The sequence below is a fragment of the Caretta caretta genome, chromosome 2 (assembly GCF_965140235.1).
Source record: "Caretta caretta isolate rCarCar2 chromosome 2, rCarCar1.hap1, whole genome shotgun sequence".
NCBI lineage: Eukaryota > Metazoa > Chordata > Testudines > Cheloniidae > Caretta > Caretta caretta.
In genome coordinates, this window is record NC_134207.1 from 205,639,704 (window position 1) to 205,661,437 (window position 21,734).

General features: G+C 42.9%; 1 protein-coding gene across 2 annotated transcripts in view; it reads left to right on the forward strand.

The window, feature by feature from the left end:
• Positions 1-21,734, forward strand: part of SCRN1 (secernin 1) — a 171,319-nt gene that overhangs the window by 123,515 nt on the left and 26,070 nt on the right. Inside the window, exon 9 of one of the 2 annotated variants that reach the window (XM_048838488.2) lies at positions 18,892-21,308. The exons of the other annotated variant lie outside the window; for it this stretch is intronic. The gene's annotated coding sequence lies outside the window, so the exon portion shown is untranslated. Of the gene's footprint in view, positions 1-18,891; positions 21,309-21,734 lie in introns of those variants that run through there. 2 annotated transcript variants of the gene reach the window in all.

Sequence of the window (21,734 nt, forward strand, 5' to 3'; positions counted from 1 at the left end):
CAGTCTGGGGATTGTTTAATCACCAGCCCCTTCTAGGTGCTTCAGGTAACTGGATGCTCATTTCCTTGGAGCTGTATCAATGAAAATTATGTTCAGGTGTTTTAGAAAATCTAAATGAGGTGTTTCTACATCCTGCAGGATTTTTAAATAGTTCCAAGGCTCCGCAAATCCATTTCACATAGATCCAGAGAATGGAAATCTCATCTCACTGAAAGGCTATGCTGGCAGCCTATGGACCACTGTCTTTGTGTTGTAGGTATGGAAAGTCTTTCCCTGGAATTCTAAATCATGGAAATCCCTTTTCCCGTTGTTCTGTCTTCTGCTAAAATCAGTTTTCAGATTAGTTATCAAACCAGGAAATCCTTGGCCTCAATAATCTGCTCCAGTTGCTTCCACAGGTTTTAAATTCTTCTAAACACATTTCCAGTGAGTGCTTAACTTGCACCTTAAAGGGTTGCCAATTTGCTAATCGCACAAAACGGAACACCTTTCCCCACCTCTTTTTCTAGGCCTCACCCCACCCAACCCACTCCGTCACTCTCTCTCACCCACCATCCTTCCCTCCCTCCCTCCCTCATTTACACCAGGCTGGGGTGAGTCCCTTTTCGAGTGGGTGTTCCAAACAACCAAAACCCAACTTTGTTCTACGTGAAGAAGAAGAAAAATGACATTGAAAATGTACTTGAGAGAGAGATTTAAGTGCCAAATCTTAAAATAGTTTTTGTGTCAATTTTTCAAGACAGTGCTCTTTAGCTTAGATTAGAGATCAATTTTATGGGCTACTTACATCCAGAATTACTTGCACAAATTCTTATGGAATGGGCTTGGAACCTATATTATTAAACTGAAATGCTCTATTTGGGTTAAATCAGGTTATATATTTATACACAAATATTGCCTCAGCATAAAGAGGAAAATACAGAGACAGGAGTAGTGAGGAAACCAAAAAGCAGAGCAATATTTTTTAAAAGTTGTTTCTTGCTGATCCTGTGGATTGTTTAGCTAAAGTGTAGGATTATTCCCCTTTCCAACCCATCGTAAGTAATTAGGATGAAATTCACCTTGTGCAGAGGGGCTATGCATGAATTAAGTACCACCTAAGCCCTATTTGAAGGACTTTAGTGGGATTGCTGTGGTGCATAGGTCTCATCTTGGTGCTCTATACAGTGGTAAATTTCACCCACGGTACATAGTTTATATGCCAAATGATTCAAACACACTTAAATATTATGTTCTTGACACCTGGCCAGCAGTAGTTATCTTTGTTACATATCCCTATTGTACATTAAGTGTTAGTCAGAAAAAAGGGCTTAGTGCCAAACTATTTAAAATTTGTCTAACTCTGTTTAGTCATCCAGGGATCTGGGTGTAGCTGCAAAAAAGAGGTGGGGCATGTCCAAGAGAGGGTCTTCCAGTGTCAGGGGGAAAATCACACTACAGCAATTCAGTGGTGGTGTAAGTGGCCAAAAAAGGCCCCAAGGACTATAATCAGCTCTGCGCAGGTGAACACCTGCACAGAGCCCCATTGTCTTCTGCCTCCCCCAGATCCTCCTCCTTCTCCTCACAGCTAGCTCCATGGACTCAGGCTGGAAGAATGCAATTTGCACCACCCTAAAGAGATGAAGCTTTCCCATCATTTTATACTGACCTTTACTGAGTTTTATTAAGTAACTAGATTAGTATAGTTACTATATGTTATACCTGTATCAGTAAAATAGTTTTATATCAAGTGTATCAGTGCAATACATTATTAATGTTTTGCAGTATCTAGCTCTGAATACATGGATTATATTATGTTTTACCATTCTAAAAAATTCCAATCTTGGAATATTTAAATATATATTTTAATTGATTATATGAAAAATACATTTTAATGTAGATCAGATAATGTATCCATTTCACCAATAAGGCAGTCTGTAATGGTCCCATGCTGTCAATGTGACCTTCTCTGTGGTTCCTTTGTATTTTGGCTTGAGCAGCAACAAGAGTTGCTTTGGGTGCTGTGGGTTTAGCTACTCGCCCTTAATGGGTGTTGAATGTTGTACCAGTGAGCAGCTTTCCTGCTAGCCTTCATGAATTGAGCTGTGTAACACTCCTAGCTCATCAGTCTCATTCTTTCATTGTGCTCAGCCACGGTACCTGGGATTTACAGCTGCTTTCTTACATATCCTGTTCAGATTAATCCCATCTTGAATTTACACCCTTAAAAAACACTTTCACAGGAGGGCCGACATGAGGCTTTTCTGGCACCTCAGTTTAGACCAGTATGTGGAAAATTAAATTCACTGTAGGCCTGTAATTGCTAAGGGACTACTGATGCCTAAACTAGCAACAGCCCAAACCAATGATAATGTGATCCAGAAGTACAGGGAAGCTCAGATAGGCAGGGGCACAGTCTGTGGTCTATATATAGTGGGTAAGTGGCCTCTTGATGCTGTGGCCCATAAAGGCATATTGAGCATGGCCTGTGGTGGTATTGTGCAATATGTGATGGGTGAATGGTAGCTAGTGAGCATTTGTACCCATAATGGAAATGTAGTTTTGAATAACATTGGTTAATGAAAGAAGGAATATCAGTTAATACAAACAGCTTCTCCCCATTCATATTCTGAACCAGGGGCTAAAAGGACCATTCTGAACTCAATATTAGAGTTAAGTATAATTATTCTTAACTATATGGTTGTCCTTTTCCTTTTTCCACCATCAGAATGCTCATGACACTGACAGCTCATTCTACCCCAAATCCCCCAACCAATCCAAAAAATCTAAACAAAGCAAACTACAAAAAAAGTATCTTAATACATTAAAAAAAAACACCCTACCACAAGCAGAGTTTTGACCCCATAATGGGAGAACATCGTAGGGTGTCCGACTGCAGGAAGTGCACTAGGGACATCACTATTGCTATTAATGTGGAATGCACTCAGATACTTCAGTGATAGGTGGCACTATAAACCCCTAAGATTAAATAATTTATTCATTCTAACACATTCCATCTTTTTTTCTTTTCACAAGGAAGGTATAATTTTGTTGATTTTGTTATTCAAAATTATTTGCCAAATTATTTTCAAATAATTCTTCTTATGCAGCTCATTCACAAGCTGTTCACAGAGACTATTCAGCATTCTAAAGGCTCTCAGTGTGATGAGACAGACGCAGGAGGGCAGGGGGTTCTCTTTTGCTTGGTTTATTGGTTGAGGCAAATCTGGGGTGGGAGCAGGGAAAAATCAGGTTTTTGGTGCAAGTTTTCATGAAAAGAAAATTTGAAGTTTGCCTTCTGTGAATAATCTCCATTATTCTTTTAAAATTAATCTTTTCTAAAAAAAAAAAAAACATTCCTGCACTTGAATTTGTTACCTAAAGTATAATGACAGGTTTCAGAGTAACAGCCGTGTTAGTCTGTATTCGCAAAAAGAAAAGGAGTACTTGTGGCACCTTAGAAACTAACCAATTTATTTGAGCATAAGCTTTCGTGAGATACAGCTCACTTCATCGGATGCATATTGTGGAAAGTAGAGAAGATCTTTTTATACACACAGACCATGAAAAAATGGGTGTTTACAACTACAAAAGGTTTTCTCTCCCCCCACCCCACTCTCCTGCTAGTAATAGCTTCTCTAAAGTGATCACTCTCCTTACAATGCGTATGATAATCATAGAATCATAGAATCATAGAATATAAGGGTTGGAAGGGACCCCAGAAGGTCATCTAGTCCAACCCCCTGCTCAAAGCAGGACCAATTCCCAGTTAAATCATCCCAGCCAGGGCTTTGTCAAGCCTGACCTTAAAAACCTCTAAGGAAGGAGATTCTACCACCTCCCTAGGTAACGCATTCCAGTGTTTCACTACCCTCTTAGTGAAAAAGTTTTTCCTAATATCCAATCTAAACCTCCCCCACTGTAACTTGAGACCATTACTCCTCGTTCTGTCATCTGATACCATTGAGAACAGTCTAGAGCCATCCTCTTTGGAACCCCCTTTCAGGTAGTTGAAAACAGCTATCAAATCCCCCCTCATTCTTCTCTTCTGCAGGCTAAACAATCCCAGCTCCCTCAGCCTCTCCTCATAACTCATATGTTCCAGACCCCTAATCATTTTTGTTGCCCTTCGCTGGACTCTCTCCAATTTATCCACATCCTTCTTGAAGTGTGGGGCCCAAAACTGGACACAGTACTCCAGATGAGGCCTCACCAATGTCGAATAGAGGGGAACGATCACGTCCCTCGATCTGCTCGCTATGCCCCTACTTATACATCCCAAAATGCCATTGGCCTTCTTGGCAACAAGGGCACACTGCTGACTCATATCCAGCTTCTCGTCCACTGTCACCCCTAGGTCCTTTTCCGCAGAACTGCTGCCTAGACATTCGGTCCCTAGTCTGTAGCTGTGCATTGGGTTCTTCCGTCCTAAGTGCAGGACCCTGCACTTATCCTTATTGAACCTCATCAGATTTCTTTTGGCCCAATCCTCCAATTTGTCTAGGTCCTTCTGTATCCTATCCCTCCCCTCCAGCGTATCTACCACTCCTCCCAGTTTAGTATCATCCGCAAATTTGCTGAGAGTGCAATCCACACCATCCTCCAGATCATTTATGAAGATATTGAACAAAACCGGCCCCAGGACCGACCCTTGGGGCACACCACTTGATACCGGCTGCCAACTAGACATGGAACCATTGATCACTACCCGTTGAGCCCGACAATCTAGCCAGCTTTCTACCCACCTTGTAGTGCATTCATCCAGCCCATACTTCCTTAACTTGCTGACAAGAATACTGTGGGAGACCGTGTCAAAAGCTTTGCTAAAGTCAAGAAACAATACATCCACTGCTTTCCCTTCATCCACAGAACCAGTAATCTCATCATAGAAGGCGATTAGATTAGTCAGGCATGACCTTCCCTTGGTGAATCCATGCTGGCTGTTCCTGATCACTTTCCTCTCATGTAAGTGCTTCAGGATTGATTCTTTGAGGACCTGCTCCATGATTTTTCCAGGGACTGAAGTGAGGCTGACTGGCCTGTAGTTCCCAGGATCCTCCTTCTTCCCTTTTTTAAAGATTGGCACTACATTAGCCTTTTTCCAGTCATCCGGGACTTCCCCGGTTCGCCACGAGTTTTCAAAGATAATGGCCAATGGCTCTGCAATCACAGCCGCCAGTTCCTTCAGCACTCTCGGATGCAACTCGTCCGGCCCCATGGACTTGTGCACGTCCAGCTTTTCTAAAAAGTCCCTAACCACCTCTATCTCCACAGAGGGCTGGCCATCTCTTCCCCATTTTGTGATGCCCAGCGTAGCAGTCTGGGAGCTGACCTTGTTAGTGAAAACAGAGGCAAAAAAAGCATTGAGTACATTAGCTTTTTCCACATCCTCTGTCACTAGTTTGCCTCCCTCATTCAGTAAGGGGCCCACACATTCCTTGGCTTTCTTCTTGTTGCCAACATACCTGAAGAAACCCTTCTTGTTACTCTTGACATCTCTGGCTAGCTGCAGCTCCAGGTGCGATTTGGCCCTCCTGATAACATTCCTACATGCCCTAGCAATATTTTTATACTCTTCCCTGGTCATATGTCCAACCTTCCACTTCTTGTAAGCTTCTTTTTTATGTTTAAGATCCGCTAAGATTTCACCATTAAGCCAAGCTGGTCGCCTGCCATATTTACTATTCTTTCGACTCATCGGGATGGTTTGTCCCTGTAACCTCAACAGGGATTCCTTGAAATACAGCCAGCTCTCCTGGACTCCTTTCCCCTTCAAGTTAGTCCCCCAGGGGATCCTGGCCATCCGTTCCCTGAGGGAGTCGAAGTCTGCTTTCCTGAAGTCCAGGGTCCGTATCGTGCTGCTTACCTTTCTTCCCTGTGTCAGGATCCTGAACTCAACCAACTCATGGTCACTGCCCCCCAGATTCCCATCCACTTTTGCTTCCCCCACTAATTCTACCCGGTTTGTGAGCAGCAGGTCAAGAAAAGCGCCCCCCCCTAGTTGGCTCCTCGAGCACTTGCGCCAGGAAATTGTCCCCTACGCTTTCCAAAAACTTCCTGGATTGTCTATGCACCGCTGTATTGCTCTCCCAGCAGATATCAGGAAAATTAAAGTCACCCATGAGAATCAGGGCATGCGATCCAGTAGCTTCTGTGAGCTGCCGGAAGAAAGCCTCATCTACCTCATCCCCCTGGTCTGGTGGTCTATAGCAGACTCCCACCACTACATCACTCTTGTTGCACACACTTCTAAACTTAATCCAGGTGGGCCATTTCCAGCACAAATCCAGGGTTTGACAAAAACGTCTGGGGGGCGGGGGATAGGAAAAAACAAGGGGAAATAGGTTACCTTGTATAATGACTTAGCCACTCCCAGTCTCTATTCAAGCCTAAGTTAATTGTACCCAATTTGCAAATGAATTCCAATTCAGCAGTCTCTCGCTGGAGTCTGGATTTGAAGTTTTTCTGTTGTAATATCGCAACTTTCATGTCTGTAATCACGTGACCAGAGAGATTGAAGTGTTCGCCGACTGGTTTATGAATGTTAAAATTCTTGACGTCTGATTTGTGTCCATTTATTCTTCTACGTAAAAGAATAAATGGACACAAATCATATGTCAAGATTTATAACATTCATAAACCAGTCGGAGAACACTTCAATCTCTCTGGTCACGCGATTACAGACATGAAAGTTGCGATATTACAACAGAAAAACTTCAAATCCAGACTCCAGCGAGAGACTGCTGAATTGGAATTCATTTGCAAATTGGATACAATTAACTTAGGCTTGAATAGAGACTGGGAGTGGCTAAGTCATTATGCAAGGTAACCTATTTCCCCTTGTTTTTTCCTATCCCTATTCCCCTCCCCCGACGTTCTTGTTAAACCCTGGATTTGTGCTGGAAATGGCCCACCTTGATTATCATACACATTGTAAGGAGAGTGATCATTTTAGATAAGCTATTACCAACAGGAGAGAGTGGGTTTGTGGGGTGGGGAGAAAAGCTGGATTTGTACTGGAAATGGCCCAACTTGATTATCATACACATTGTAAGGAGAGTGATCACTTTAGATAAGCTATTACCAGCAGGACAGTGGGGTGGGGGGAAAGAAAACCTTTTGTAGTGGTAAACACCCATTTTTTCATGGTCTGTGTGTATAAAAAGATCTTCTGTACTTTCCACAGTATGCATCCGATGAAGTGAGCTGTAGCTCATGAAAGCTTATGCTCAGATAAATTGGTTAGACTCTAAGGTGCCACAAGTACTCCTTTTCTTTTTACCTAAAATACTAATTTTCCATTAATATAAAAAAGAGACACAATCTGAGAAGTTAAGTTTAACAATCTTCTGTTTTAGATAGTCTGAAGTAATACAAATAGCACTAACATATACATTTTGCACTATCCAATCAAATGAAAGAGAACTACATTAATTAAAAATGCAAATGTTCACAGAAGTTGTTTAGTTGCATTCAGCCATCTTATTTAATATACAGAGTAAGTGCTAGTACTGATTTAATATTTGATATGTTCCTTGTTGGGGTGTTCTTCTGGGGGATGGAGGTTGGGTTTTTTGAGACTGTCATCTCTGACAATATGATCCTAAATCTGAGAAAAGTGTAATGCTCTTTTCTTTGCCTGAACAAAATTAGAGAAAGATTATACACAGTTCACAACCCATACTAACGCACATCCGGCATGCAGGGACTGAAAAGTTGGTGCAGCAGAAATACTCTTTGTAATCTCTCTCAAATACATTCAGAGATCATGTCTTCTAAAAATGTTAGTATTGTTATTGTTGGTGAGTTTAAGTATTATTCTTCACTTGTTCTTTTAGATCCAAATCCCAAAGTCTTTACTCATGACCTACTTGGGAAAATCCTTCACTGCCTTCAGTGCAGCTGCAGTTAGGATTTCGGGACTGGGCCTATAGTGAATAAATAGCACATACTGCTACCTTTCTACATCACCTGAGTTTTCTTTGCCTACTTTTTCTTTGTTCTTTAGTGAGTCTATGGGAGAACGTATTATCATTACACAGTCAAGGCACTAGATTTGGGTTTGATTCCTGGCTCTGCCATTCCTTTGGATCTCTCTGGTCCTCAGCTCCCAGTCTGAAATATAAAAACAAGAGTGTTTCAAGGATAAACTAGTTAATAATTATGAGGCTTTCAGATACTACAGTGTTGCGGGCCACTTTGTACCTAGACAAATAAGTGGGACAATCCTGACTAACTGGGGACAGCTCTTGAACAGCTAAACAGTAAATAAGGGATCCAGTTCTACAGCCTTCTCCCGAACAAGACAATCAGTGAAGCAGTGGGAGATTTGCCTGCATCAGAACTGCAGGATTAGGCACTAGCTGGGACATGATCCCATGAGACTGTGTACAGAATGAGCTACAGCAGGTAAGTGTGCTGCTACAATACGTTGAGTCTCTTTTTAGAGTATAACAGACTATTACCAAAATGAGACAATAAAACTCTCCTCTTAAATCATAGCCATGAAATAAGATCCACTCCAAATAGCTGGCGTTGAGAGTTTTGCTATAGCCATTAAATGTTATATTATGGAACAGGATAACATTTTCATTTCCACTAGGGGGAGTATTACTAAAGCAGTACAATGTGATTTGTGGGCACAAACATCAGCATTTTTCAAGACGGTGTTTTCCTTTTCCACTTCCCTTGTAAAGGTAGAAAAATCTCTCTATTCCGTAGTCATTGCAGGCCAGACCTGTACTCATACTGAAGTCCCTTTGTCAGGGCAGCCATGCGTAATGTTTAGGCCAAAATTTTCAAATCTAACTGTCTAATGGCAAGATGCAACTCAGAGTACCAAGAACAGGATTATGGAACAGAATTTAAAAACAAATACCCAAGGTTCACACACATTTGCGCACACAGTTCCTGCCATTGTGCATGCAAATTGAGTATTGTACAAATGCCTCAGTTTATCTAACTGCTCCTTCTTTGTAACTGAAACAATTGACACACCTCAACTCCTAGATCTCTTAATTATATCTGTCCAAAGGTTCATTCACTCTTACAATTCTGGCAAAAGGTGAAATAGAGGAGTAATACATATGCCCTAGTCCTGCAAAGCACAAGTGCAGGGGTCTGTCTGTGTGGGTCAGATTATGGGATCATGGCATAAATTTGTCAAAATATGTCTACATAGTGATTTGTATAGGCAAAATGTCTGACTTTCACACACAATTATGGTAACTATGACCATAAGTTTTGATCCACAAAGAAGCATATATTTCTACATCTTGTGCCTGTTAGCCTTAAAAATGGGGGGGAAAGGGAAGGGAGGGGGGCTTGAGGGGAATTTGGCCTTTTGTATCTTTTAAAAACAACATTTGAGCAAGCAGTTAGTGAAATCCTTCCCAGAATCTCAGCACTTCACTGCAAAACTCTGGAACAATGTACCACTAACACACTTGCCTATCAATAAAAAATTACTGTTAAATTGAAGATATACCCACATAATTGCAGTCTTAAAGAACAGAACCATGAGATTAAAAATATTTTCCTTACAAGTGGAGACAGAATCTAATATGGATGTTTTGCTACTGAGAAAGTGAAGACTCATAGGCCAAAGGAAGAATGGCTCTTGAGGTGGGATTTTGAGGTAGGTAAGGAGTCCACTCAGTGGAGAGAGACTATTCCAATTAATACGGCAGTGTAGGAAAACGAGGGGCAGAAGAAAGTTTGATATTTGTGGTGTATGGGGAATGAACTGGATAATAGGAAGAGGAGCTGTCAGGGAGACAAGGACGTGTCCATTGACGGAACAGCCATTCTGGAGCCTGAAATGGACAGGAAGCCTCTGAAGAGATTTCTGAGAAGAAAGTGAGAAAATTTGTTCCAGCATTTCCAGGGATAGGTGCAGTATGTGATATGGTGCAGTTTGGACAGATAGTGAGGAAGGCAGAGAAGAGGTGGGCCAGGCACTGAACCCCAGGGGTGCACACCATAACAGTGAGAGCCAATGGCAGAAGAGAGCCTGCTGTTAGCTAGAAGAGAGGGGCAGTTAGATAAACAGGAGAAGAAAAAATAATAAATGAGCAAATTTAGGCACAGCTCTGATTTTCATTGCTTTACTTTTCTATTCTATTCAATGCCCCTTTCAGGCTGTACGTTCAGGGCAGAGGGGAGGAAGGAATCTACTTAATACCTTTTTCTCTTTTTTTGAAAATATTTCTCTCCTCCCTCCCCCACATCCCCAACTTCCACATCCTTCAATCACTGGACCTATATCTCAATTGCTAGTCATAATCTTAACGGCAAAAGATATCACTCAAACAGGGCCAGATTTACTATATTGATGAAAACTATTTCACTAGCAGAGCCCACATTACACTCTGCTGTAATGAGAGTTGACACAGTACAGCTAGAGTAGTTGGAAATTATATACCATGGGCCTGATCCTACAAGTTCCTGAAGGCCCTGGAGCCCTTTGGACTTCAATAGGAGTCAAGGGCATCTCACAGGCTGGGACCTTGTATTTACTCACATTCTTATATTACAAAATGTAAATATCCTCTTTTCCAGTATAACAAAGCTTGACAGTGTAGTTGCCATGTTGCTAAGGACCTGGGAGCCTGGGTCCAGCTTTTTATTTTTTGCTTTTACTGGTGCATTAACAGTAGTTCTTGGGAATTGGAGGCGTTCCCATGGAAACAGCCTTGATTTGGTGATATAACTTCAAGTTGCTGGTGTTAATCTATGATGTGCTTGTGCTCATTAAAATAAACTCTTACACTCTAGCTTCCATTTAGTCTTCAGACATTTTTTGAGGCAGTTGAATGAGCAGAATCTCTCTTTTCCTTTTGACCAGATCTAGACATGTGCCAAAGAGGAGGTTGAATCAAGGAGGCACATTTACTTTTAACATACTTTATCTTTTTAAATGCAGCTGTGTTCATAAAATCCAAATGTACTTTTACTGCTAATAGTTTTAACTGGCTTTACGTGATTTGAGAACACGGAGCTGTAACTATTACATGCTACTAAGGAGCTCATTCTTTACCTAATGTTTTGCAACAACATCATTCATCCCAGGATCTCAACATGCTTTGTATTATAGCAAAAGGTGCTAATGGCTTTTACTTTAGGAGTCACTGACATTTATGAACCCAGGAGGATACTGAGTTAGGATGAGCTGACCCTGGTCACTGGAGGGGCCATACTGAGGGCATGTCTGCACTGGCAGAGTTACAGTGCTGGGAGTTATAGCACCGCTCAGAGAGCGCTGAAGGGAAACCGCTGGTGTGTGTTCACACTGTCAGCTGCCTGCGCAATAGCGTGTTCACACTTGCGGCACTTGCAGCGATATTCAGAGTGTTGCACTCTGGGGAGCTATCCACAGAGCATTTCTTCCTTTTCTGCCACTAAGACTTGTGGGAAGACGGAGGAGGTTGCAGGGCATCCTGGGTCCCGTCCCAATGCATTGCTTTGCATCCCAGCAATCCCTGTGCTTCCCTCCACATTTGGCACCATCTTTCAACGGTTTGTGTACTGCGCGCCCTGCCTCTGCGGTCTTCAGGAATGGATCCCACACTGTTGCCACACATAGTAGCTATGACACAAGATTGCTTGTGGCATTCATGGAGGTGCTGACCACAGTGGAACACCACTTTTGGGCTTGGGAAACAAGCACTGAGTGGTGGGATCACATCATGATGCACATCTGGGATGATGAGCAGTGGCTGCAGATAAGGATAAGGAAAGCCACATTCATGGGACTGTGTGATGAGCTCGCCCTAGCCTGACAGCATAAGGACAAGAGAATGAGAGCTGCCCTGCCATTGGAGAAGTGCGTGGTGATTGCACTGTGGAAGCTGGCTACTCCAGACTGCTACCGATTGGTCACTAGCCAGTTTGGAGTGGGAAAGTCTACCGTTGGACTTGTGTTGACGGAAGTGTGCAGGGCTATTAATTGCATCCTTCTGCGAAAGACCATGATTCTCCACAAGGTGGTGGAATCTCCATCCTTACAGGTTTTTAAGACCCAGCTTGACAAAGCCTTGGCTGGGATGATTTAGTTGGTGTTGGTCCTGCTTTGAGCAGGGGATTGGACTAGATGACCTCCTTAGGTCTCTTCCAACCCTAATGATCTATGATTCTATCACTCTGGGCAATGTGCATGACACTGCAGATGGCTTTGCAAAAATGGGCTTCCCTAACTGCGGAGGGGTGATAGATGGCACACACATTCCAATTCTGGCACCAGACCACCTAGCCCCCGAGGACATTAATCACAAGGGGTATTTCTCAATGGTTCTCAGTGGATCACCGTGAGCATTTCACAGACATTAACACAAGCTGGTCTGGAAAGGTGCATGATGCACACATCTTTCGGAACACTGGCTTGTTCAGGAAGCTGCACGCAGGGACTTTCTTCCCAGACCAGAAGATCACTGGAAGGGGAAGTTGAAATGCCCATTGTGATCCTGGGAGATCCTGCCTACCCCTAATGCCATGGCTTATGAAGCCATATATGGGGCAACTTGACAGCAGCAAGGAGCGGTTCAACAATAGGCTGAGCAAGTGCAGAATGACTGTTGAGTGTGCTTTTGGCCATTTAAAGGCCTGCTGGCACTGCCTATATGGGAAGCTGACCCTGGCCAATGACAATATTCCTATGTTTATAGCCATGTGTTGTACGCGCCATAATATTTGTGAAGGGAAGGGTGAAAGCTTCACTCAGGGCTGGACTGCAGAGGCTCAGCGCCTGGAGTTTGAACAGCCAGAGAGCAGGGCTATTAGAGGGGCACAGTGTGGGGCCGTAAGGATCAGGGATGCCTTGAGGCAGCAATTTGCAGCTGAAAGCCACTAATATTTGTTGCGATGCTCGGGAGTGCAGTGCTTGTAATGCTAGGAGGTGACTGGTGCAGACGATGAAATATGAAGGTTTAACATTATTGTCTGTTGCTTCGCAGGGCTCTGTTTGCTTTCAAACCAACACAATTTTTTTTATTAAAAAACAACCACCGGCGGAGAGAGTCAAACCCAAAAAACAACCCCTCAGCAGTGAGGAGTATGGGGGAAGGGAAGGTCTCAGGAGGAGGTGGGGTCCTGGGACAACTAGAGATTTGAGTATGTCCAGGGATCATGTCCATCCTTTTCCTCTGGAGTACAGTGCAGCGGGTGCTGTACTTCAGCAGGGCCAAACTGCAGAGGGATGGGTGTTGAGTGCAGTGGGTAGTGGGAGTCCACAGTGCTGGTCTGTGAGGGGGGAGGAGTGGAATGCTGCGGGTAGAGACTGGAGCCAGGAGGTTGATAAAAGTGTGTTGGCGGTGTCTGGGGGGAACATGGGAAAGAGTTTTGAGACAGTGGCTGCAGGGGAGGGCAGGCACGGAGCTGCTCAGTTTGCAGAGCTAGTATCGCCTGAAGCGTGTCTGCTTGGCGCTCCATAACGTTTAAGAGCCGCTCCGTGGCTTCTTTCTGGCATGCCACATTCTCGTTTCAGTCCCTCGTCTCGCTGTCCCGCTACTCCTTCAATTCCTCCTTCTTGGCCGCGGAGTGCATCATAACCTCACGCAGAAAGTCCTCCTTAGTTCTTCTTGGCCACTTTCTAATTCTGCACAGCCATTCAGCTGCAGATAACAAAGAGGGTCATCTCTGTGAAGTTTAAATGCAACATTTTACAGAAGCAGTATTGTTTGCAACAGAACACTGATTCAGTGATTTAAAACACAGCCAGTACTCACACACCTGTCCACTAACAGGCTGACCCCAGGCAACCACACATGAACCACAAGTCCCCCAAACTGGTGATTAGCCACAGGGGCAGGGTAAATCATGGATGCTGCTGTTCACTGGGCACGTGGCTCTTGGGAAGAGCCAGCACTGTAGGAGGGGCCTGATAATCATTCCTGTCCCCACACTTTTCACAGGATGTGATCATTATGGAAGATATCTCGCTGCTGAGGGTGAGCAGTGGTTTGCCCAGTATCTCCATGAGAGTTTCCTGGAGATCTGAGAGAGATTCCCGGGAAGTGAGGGAGTCAATCAACAGCCTGTTCAGCCACTCAGACTAGGCATGTGGTGGTGTGTGCATCACAGAGACACAAGTCTGCTTTCTGCAAACCTCCTGCCCCCAACAACTCGCTTCAGCAATTCCCAAAATCAGATCCACCTACCAGGGGTCTCCTCTCCTGTTTGCGCTTCACCAGCATCTGACAGCTGTGACTGGCTAGCCTCCTCTGGGGTAGAAAAGAGCTCCTGGCTGCATGCATCTCTGACCTCTGAGTCATCCTCTGCCTCTGGGTCCCCCTCCCCCCTCCACATCCAAGATGATGAAATTCTCTCAAAAGTTTTTCATAAATCAGAAAAACATTAATTGAAAATGTCAAAACCTGAAACTGTCAAAAAGTCATTTTGTTGGAAAATTATAAACCAGCTCTGCTAATATTTTTTATTGAATCACGTTGTGAGGTCTCCACCTAGTTCTCTCTCAGATGAACCACTATTAACAATGAAATTCAAAATTTACTAGGTGAGCCACAGACATCACTGATTTGGTTGATAATGTACCCTCTCCACCCCTCACACCCCCCCCCCCCATAAGAGTCATTTGAAAATTTATTACCTCTACATTAAGATGAGGATGATATGGATCTGTCAAGTGGTGCCATTACCATAGAAACAGATATAAACTGATACAAATATTTCAAAGCAGCCATTTTGACCTGTAGATGGGGTCATTGTTCTTTAGTTCAATGACTATTATTTCAAGACATAAAATGGGATCTTTGAGAATTTGAGGTCACAGCTAAAACAAAGTCTAATAATTTATTTATATAAGTCTAATAATAATTCAAGTATCATTGAAATGTAATAGATTGGTATATTTCTAGTCAATATCTTGTTCATCGTTATGATCTGTCAGAGTGTATGGGTTACCATAGTCTTCACTGCCTTGGCAGATACACAGTTCTGTGTAGGAAGATTTATCAAGAATGTAGACTGGTATCCACTTGGCATAGTTGAGCCTCTTTGCAGTAAGAAGTATGGAAATGCATGCGGGGTGGGGGGGCGGAGGGAGGGGCAAAGAGAGAGAGAGAGAGAAATTTCCAAGCTTCAGAGGGGTAGCTGTGTTAGTCTGGATCTGTAAAGCGGCAAAGAGTCCCGTGGCACCTTATAGACTAACAGACGTATTGGAGCATGAGCTTTCATGGGTGAGTACCCACTTCATTGGATGCATGTAGTGGTAATTTCCAGAGGCAGGTATAAATATGCAAGCAAGAAACAGGCTAGGGATAACGAGGTTAGTTCAATCAGGGAGGATGAGGCCCTCTTCTAGCAGCTGACATGTGAACACCAAGGGAGGAGAAACTGCTTTTGTAGTTGGCTAGCCATTCAGTCTTTGTTTAATCCTGAGCTGATGGTGTCAAATTTGCAAATGAACTGAAGCTCAGCAGTTTCTCTTTGAAGTCTGGTCCTGAAGTTTTTTTGCTGCAGGATGGCTACCTTTAAATCTGCTATTGTGTGTCCAGGGAGGTTGAAGTGTCCTCCTACAGGTTTTTGTATATTGCCGTTCCTAATATCTGATTTGTGTCCATTTATCCTTTAACGTAGGGCCTGTCCAGTTTGGCCGATGTACATAGCAGAGAGGCATTGCTGGCACATGATGGCATATATTACATTGGTGGACGTGCAGGTGAATGAACCGGTGATGGTGTGGCTGATCTGGTTAGGTCCTGTGATGGTGTCACTGGTGTAGATATGTGGGCAGAGTTGGCATCGCGGTTTGTTGCATGGATTGGTTCCTGAGTTAGAGTTACTATGGTGTGGTATGTAGTTGCTGATGAGAATATGCTTCAGGTTGGCAGGTTGTCTGTGGACGAGGACAGGCCTGCCTCCCAAAGCCTGTGAAAGTGAGGGATTGTTGTCCAGGATGGGTTGTGGATCACTGATGATGCGTTGGAGAGGTTTTAGCTTAGGACTGTGTGTGATGGCCAGTGGAGTTCTGTTGGTTTCTTTCTTGGGCTTGTCTTGCAGCAGGAGGCTTCTGGGTACACGTCTGGCTCTGTTGTTCTGTTTTCTTATTTCCTCATGTGGATATCGTAGTTTTGAGAATGCTTGGTGAAGATCTTGTAGATGTTGGTCTCTGTCTGAGGGGTTGGACCAAATGCGGTTGTACCTCAGCGCTTGGCTGTAGACAATGGATCGCGTGGTGTGTCCGGGGTGGAAGCTGGAGGCATGAAGGTAGGGATAGCAGTCGGTGGGTTTTTGGTATAGGGTGGTGTTAACGTGACCGTCACTTATTTGCACCGTGGTGTCTAGGAAGTGGACCTCCCATGTAGATTGGTCCAGGCTGAGGTTGATGGTGGGGTGGAAGCTGTTGAAATCATGGTGGAATTCTTCCAGGGTTTCCTTCCCATGGGTCCAGATGATGAAGATGTCATCAATGTAGCGTAGCTAGAGAAGGGGCATGAGTGGACGAGAGCTGAGGAAGCGTTGTTCCAGGTCAGCCGTAAAAATGTTGGCATATTGTGGGGCCATGCGGGTGCCCATAGCGGTGTCACTGGTCTGGAGGTATAGATTGTCACCAAATTTAAAATAATTGTGCGTGAGGATAAAGTCACAGAGCTCAGCAACCAGTTGTGCTGTGGCCTCATCAGGGATACTGTTCCTGACAACTTGTATTCCATCTGCATGTGGGATGTTTGTGTAGAGATCCTCTACATCCATGGTGGCTAGGATGGTGTTTTCTGGAAGATCACCGATGCATTGTAGTTTACTCAGGAAATCAGTGGTGTCACAGAGATAACTGGGAGTGCTGGTGGCGTAAGGACTGAGTAGAGAGTCCAAATATCCTGACAGTCCTTCAGTGAGAGTACCAATGCCGGTGTGTCCAGGGTTTCTACTACCCAGGGATCTTGGGTAGTAGATAGAATAACCCTGGTCGGGGCTCTAAGGATATGTTGATTTGTTCCAGTGTTAGTGTAGGGATAGGATAGGATAGTTGCTGTATAGGATGCTGATCGGTTTCTTTGATAGTGTATGGCATAATCTCTCACTATGGTCTGTGTAGTATGTAGCTAGCAATGGATTTTTCACCTTCAGTCCATTTGGTATGATGTCCATCTGTTTGCATTTGGAAAGGAAGATGATATCTGTCTGTACTTGTGCAAGTTTCTTCATGAGGTTGATGGATTTCCACTCATACGGCTAAATGCAGTGCCTTGCCTGGTGTCAAACTTCAGAGGGGTAGTCATGTTGGTCTGGATTTGTAAAATCAGCAAAAAGTCCTGTGGCACCTTATAGACTAACAGGCGTATTGGAGCATGAGCTTTCGTGGGTGAGTACCCACGCCACTGGATGCATGTAGTGGAAATTTCCAGAGGCAGGTATAAATATGCAAGAAAGAATCAGGCTAGGGATAATGAGGTTAGTTCAATTAGGGAGGATGAGGCCTTCTTCTAGCAGTTGAGGTGTGAACACCAAGGGAGGAGAAACTGCTTTTGTAGTTGGCTAGCCAGTCACAGAAATTTCCAAATCATCCTCTGACTCAGCCATTTAGACGTAGTATCTGCAAAACCTGGAGAAAGTGATCCCAGAACTTGAATGTAGGAAACTGGGCATACCCCCCAGGTCTGAAATTCCTCCAGTAGTGGTAGCATATGCTGGGTTACAGCATCAAGTTCTTTAATGACACCTTTTGAGTGTCAGCTAACACTTGCCAGACAAATGCTGGAACTATACGAGTACCTCCTCCCTGCTCACACCACTTGGCAAATGAATAACGTTTCAGAGCGCACAGTTGCCTCAAATGCCAGAGAGTCAAGCCACAAAGAGCACAGCTGAATTACTTACGACCAAGTATTTGCTTGTAGTATAAGCTGCCTACACACCAGAATCAACAAGATGATCTAACCATCCCCAAAATTTCCCCAATATGTGCAATGAAACAACACAGGGTATGAAGACCACCCGGGTGAATCCCATTGGTACTAAGTTAATTTGGGATAGTCCATACCACTTGCTGGGCAACAGATAGAGCGGCTGATTCATGGTCCAAGCAGCATGCTAATGTTCTACAGCTGCTGACATTTCAGCATTGTAGTATGGACTGTGGCTCTGTCAGTTGGTTTGATTTGATCTCCAGAAAAGGTGTATATGCAACTGCTGTGTAGCTGCTCTTTGTTGCAAGCTTGTGATTGAAACCAGTCCAAAATGGAATCAACTGATTAACAATATCAAATGTCATTTCGTATTGGTAGGACATCACAAGGTAGTAGTCTTTAAAAGACCCAAAAAAAACAAACAAACAAAAAAACCCCCACCACCAGGAGAGATCTCAGACCTGTTTATCTACAAATGAACCTAATTTATTTTCTCAAGTGCTTTTTCCATGGCAAGCCGGTTCTGGATATGTTCTAGGTTTTTCATATGCTACATAAGAGACTCTGTTTGCCCGGGGAAAGTGTGTGACTTCTTTCCCATGCTACAATGATATTTCTTGTGATGCTGGACTATTTGCAGACTGTTCTTGAAATACCACTCTAGTCACTGAGTGGAATGTATTCTTTTCATCGGTGGTTTCTACATTCTACATTTCTACATAGATAACTATGTTTTCTTCAGGCTGCTGGAAATCTCACCCATGAAGAACACACCTCCCTGAAGACTACTTCAGATTTTGCAGCACTAATGATAGACTATCTCCAGTCATCATCATTGATGCAGAATCCATGAAGGTGTAGTATTAAATTAAACTGTGAGACCCAGATTCAGGGTGTAGCTGGGCAGCCAGGCTTATGTGCAGTGATGTGATAATCTTAGAACTGTTAAATACTATGCACTCTGCATTTCAGAGGCACCTTCTTTGAAGGTCTTCTGAAGGATGATATGGCTTTGTATAATATTCTGAAGCTTTCATTTTGGCTATTTCAGACTGAAGGATTGACGAGACATTATACAAAAAACACTTGTTCTTTTGAAAGCTGTTCATCAGGCTCACTTTCCAGGAGAACATCACAAAACACTTGGATGACTTAAGTTCCTGATTCAGACAGCTGGCAGCTTGGATGACATCAGCTAATGGCATTGTGCTGCACAGAACAGTGGTAGGCTTGCCTTGTCCATGGGATGAAATTGCAGAATCAGTGTTTGTCAAGGTTCCTCCCCCACTCTGAACTCTAGGGTACAGATGTGGGGACCTGCATGAAAACCTCCTAAGCTTACTTTTACCAGCTTAGGTTAAAACTTCCCCAAGGTACAAATTAATTTTATCCTTTGTCCTTGGAATAACCACTGCCACCACCAAACTCTAACTGGGTTTACTGGGAAACGTAGTTTGGACACGTCTTTCCCCCCAAAATCCTCCCAACCCTTGCACCCCACTTCCTGGGAAAGGTTTGGTAAAAATCCTCACCAATTTGCATAGGTGACCACAGACCCAAACCCTTGGATGTGAGAACAATGAAAAAGCATTCAGTTTTCTTACAAGAAGACTTTTAATAGAAATAGAAGTAAATAGGAGTAAAGGAATCACCCCTGTAAAATCAGGATGGTAGGTACCTTACAGGGTAATTAGATTCAAAACATAGAGAATCCCTCTAGGCAAAACCTTAAGTTACAAAAAAGACACACAGACAGAAATAGTCATTCTATTCAGCACAATTCTTTTCTCAGCCATTTAAAGAAATCATAATCTAATGCATACCTAGCTAGATTACTTACTAAAAGTTCTAAGACTCCATTCCTGTTCTATCCCCGGCAAAGCAGCATACCAACAGACACAGACCCTTTGTTTCTCTCCCTCCTCCCAGCTTTTGAAAGTATCTTGTCTCCTCATTGGTCATTTTGGTCAGGTGCCAGCGAGGTTACCTTTAGCTTCTTAACCCTTTACAGGTGAGAGGATTTTTCCTCTGGCCAGGAGGGATTTTAAAAGGGTTTACCCTTCCCTTTACATTTATGACAGTGTTTTTCTATACTTGCCTGTAATTTGCTTCTGGAGTAGCTTGCAGTTTCTACATCCGAGAGAAGTACGGTTTTATTCTCTCCAAGCTGCTACAAAGCTACAACATCATTGTCTCTCTCTTCAATCAGCTGATAAAATGAAATGACAAAAGGTGACTATTGTTGCAGTGTAACCAGATAGTTTTGATTTAAGATTCATTTTACTCAAGTAGAAAGAAAGGCATGGTAAGTGACGATTGCCAAGGGTGCAGTTTAAGTCTTTCACGGGTATTCTGGACAATAACATGTGATTTCCTGTTTGGAGAGCTGCCTCCCTTAGATGGTTGCTCTCTCAAAATGTTTCTATTTTTCCTCAAGCAAACAAACAACAACAGGACCAAGCACTGGAGAACATGCTCCTTCTGGTGGCTATAGAAGCAGGTGAACATGATTGAATCTGATCAAATTCAGTGTCTTTCCTGAGTTAAACTCAAACATGCCAAATTCAACTTGCTTGAGTAGTTCTGAAAGCAATCCCTGTGATAGGAGTATTAGATGATTTGCAAAACTAGAAAAACTCATTCAGCAGCCACCAATACAGTTAATCTCTCCTGGCTTCTGCTGCCAGCATCACAGAATTCTGTCCAGCACTAGCAGCTTTTGACAGTTTTGCATTCTTTTGCTTTTATTGTGAAATAACACAGTTTTCAAAGTTTGAGAGCTTTTTCCTCCTTGATGTACGGTTTAAGCGGCTTGTATCGTGAATGTCTTTCTACTGTAACTTTCCTGTAAAGGTAAGATTCCCAAAGCATGTTGTTAGCATTACCACCACACTTTCCATTTTGTACAAATATACAGACATATCTAACATAATTTGTGCTTAATTACTTTCAGAATTGTCATTTTTGTTTAGTGAGCACTTTAACTGAAGCCCACTGTTTTGTCCTCTCTAATACTAACCTGTGCATAAGCATCACTGAATTAAAAAGCTAGTTTCTAGAATATTTCAAAGACTAGTACTGCATGCATAGACAATTACAAATTAAAATTAAATTAAAACCTTCTACCAGGCAGACTAGATGCTATGTTGTATGTAGCAAAGCATTACATTAGGAATTCATGTACGTTTATATCTACCCATTATGCAGTACAAACTCTGGGCATGCAATTTACTGCTACTGGTTCACAACCTTCAGTGTGAGACTGATCTGCTCAGTAAATTTCAATTTAAAATATAGAAAATTATAATCATTTGTGAGATGCTTTGACAATTAAGAATGTGATGTGAATATATTTCACATTAGTATATTGCTAAATGTTGATATTTGCCACTTTGCTATATGTTAAGCAGCTTAATTATTTCTCAAAATACTTGCCTATGCAAAACCAATAAAAATCTTTTAATACATTGTCCTTTGGTAGCTGTGATCACTTAACACCATATTAAGATGTTGAAATTAACTTCAGGAGTAAGAACTGTAGTCAGTCATGTTGCAGTGTTTCTGAAACTGTGCAAAAAACTATTTTCTCATTTTGGTACCATCATTTCACCTCACCTACAGGCTTACAGCACCATTGGACAGCTCCACATCATACCTCATCTAAATGTACATAAAATAAGCTTTCAAATGATATATGCTGTGGTTGTGTGTGGGTACATTTAACTCCAAAACTATGGCCCTTTTTGGAGAATTGCAGCATGCCTGTACCTGAATAAGTACCTATGAGTTTGGCCTATGATGAATAAATTTTTAAAAAATAAAGCCTAACTTTATTAAATAAAGCCTAACTAACTATGCTACAATATCTGGGGCCATTTTGGAGAGAAAAATGCC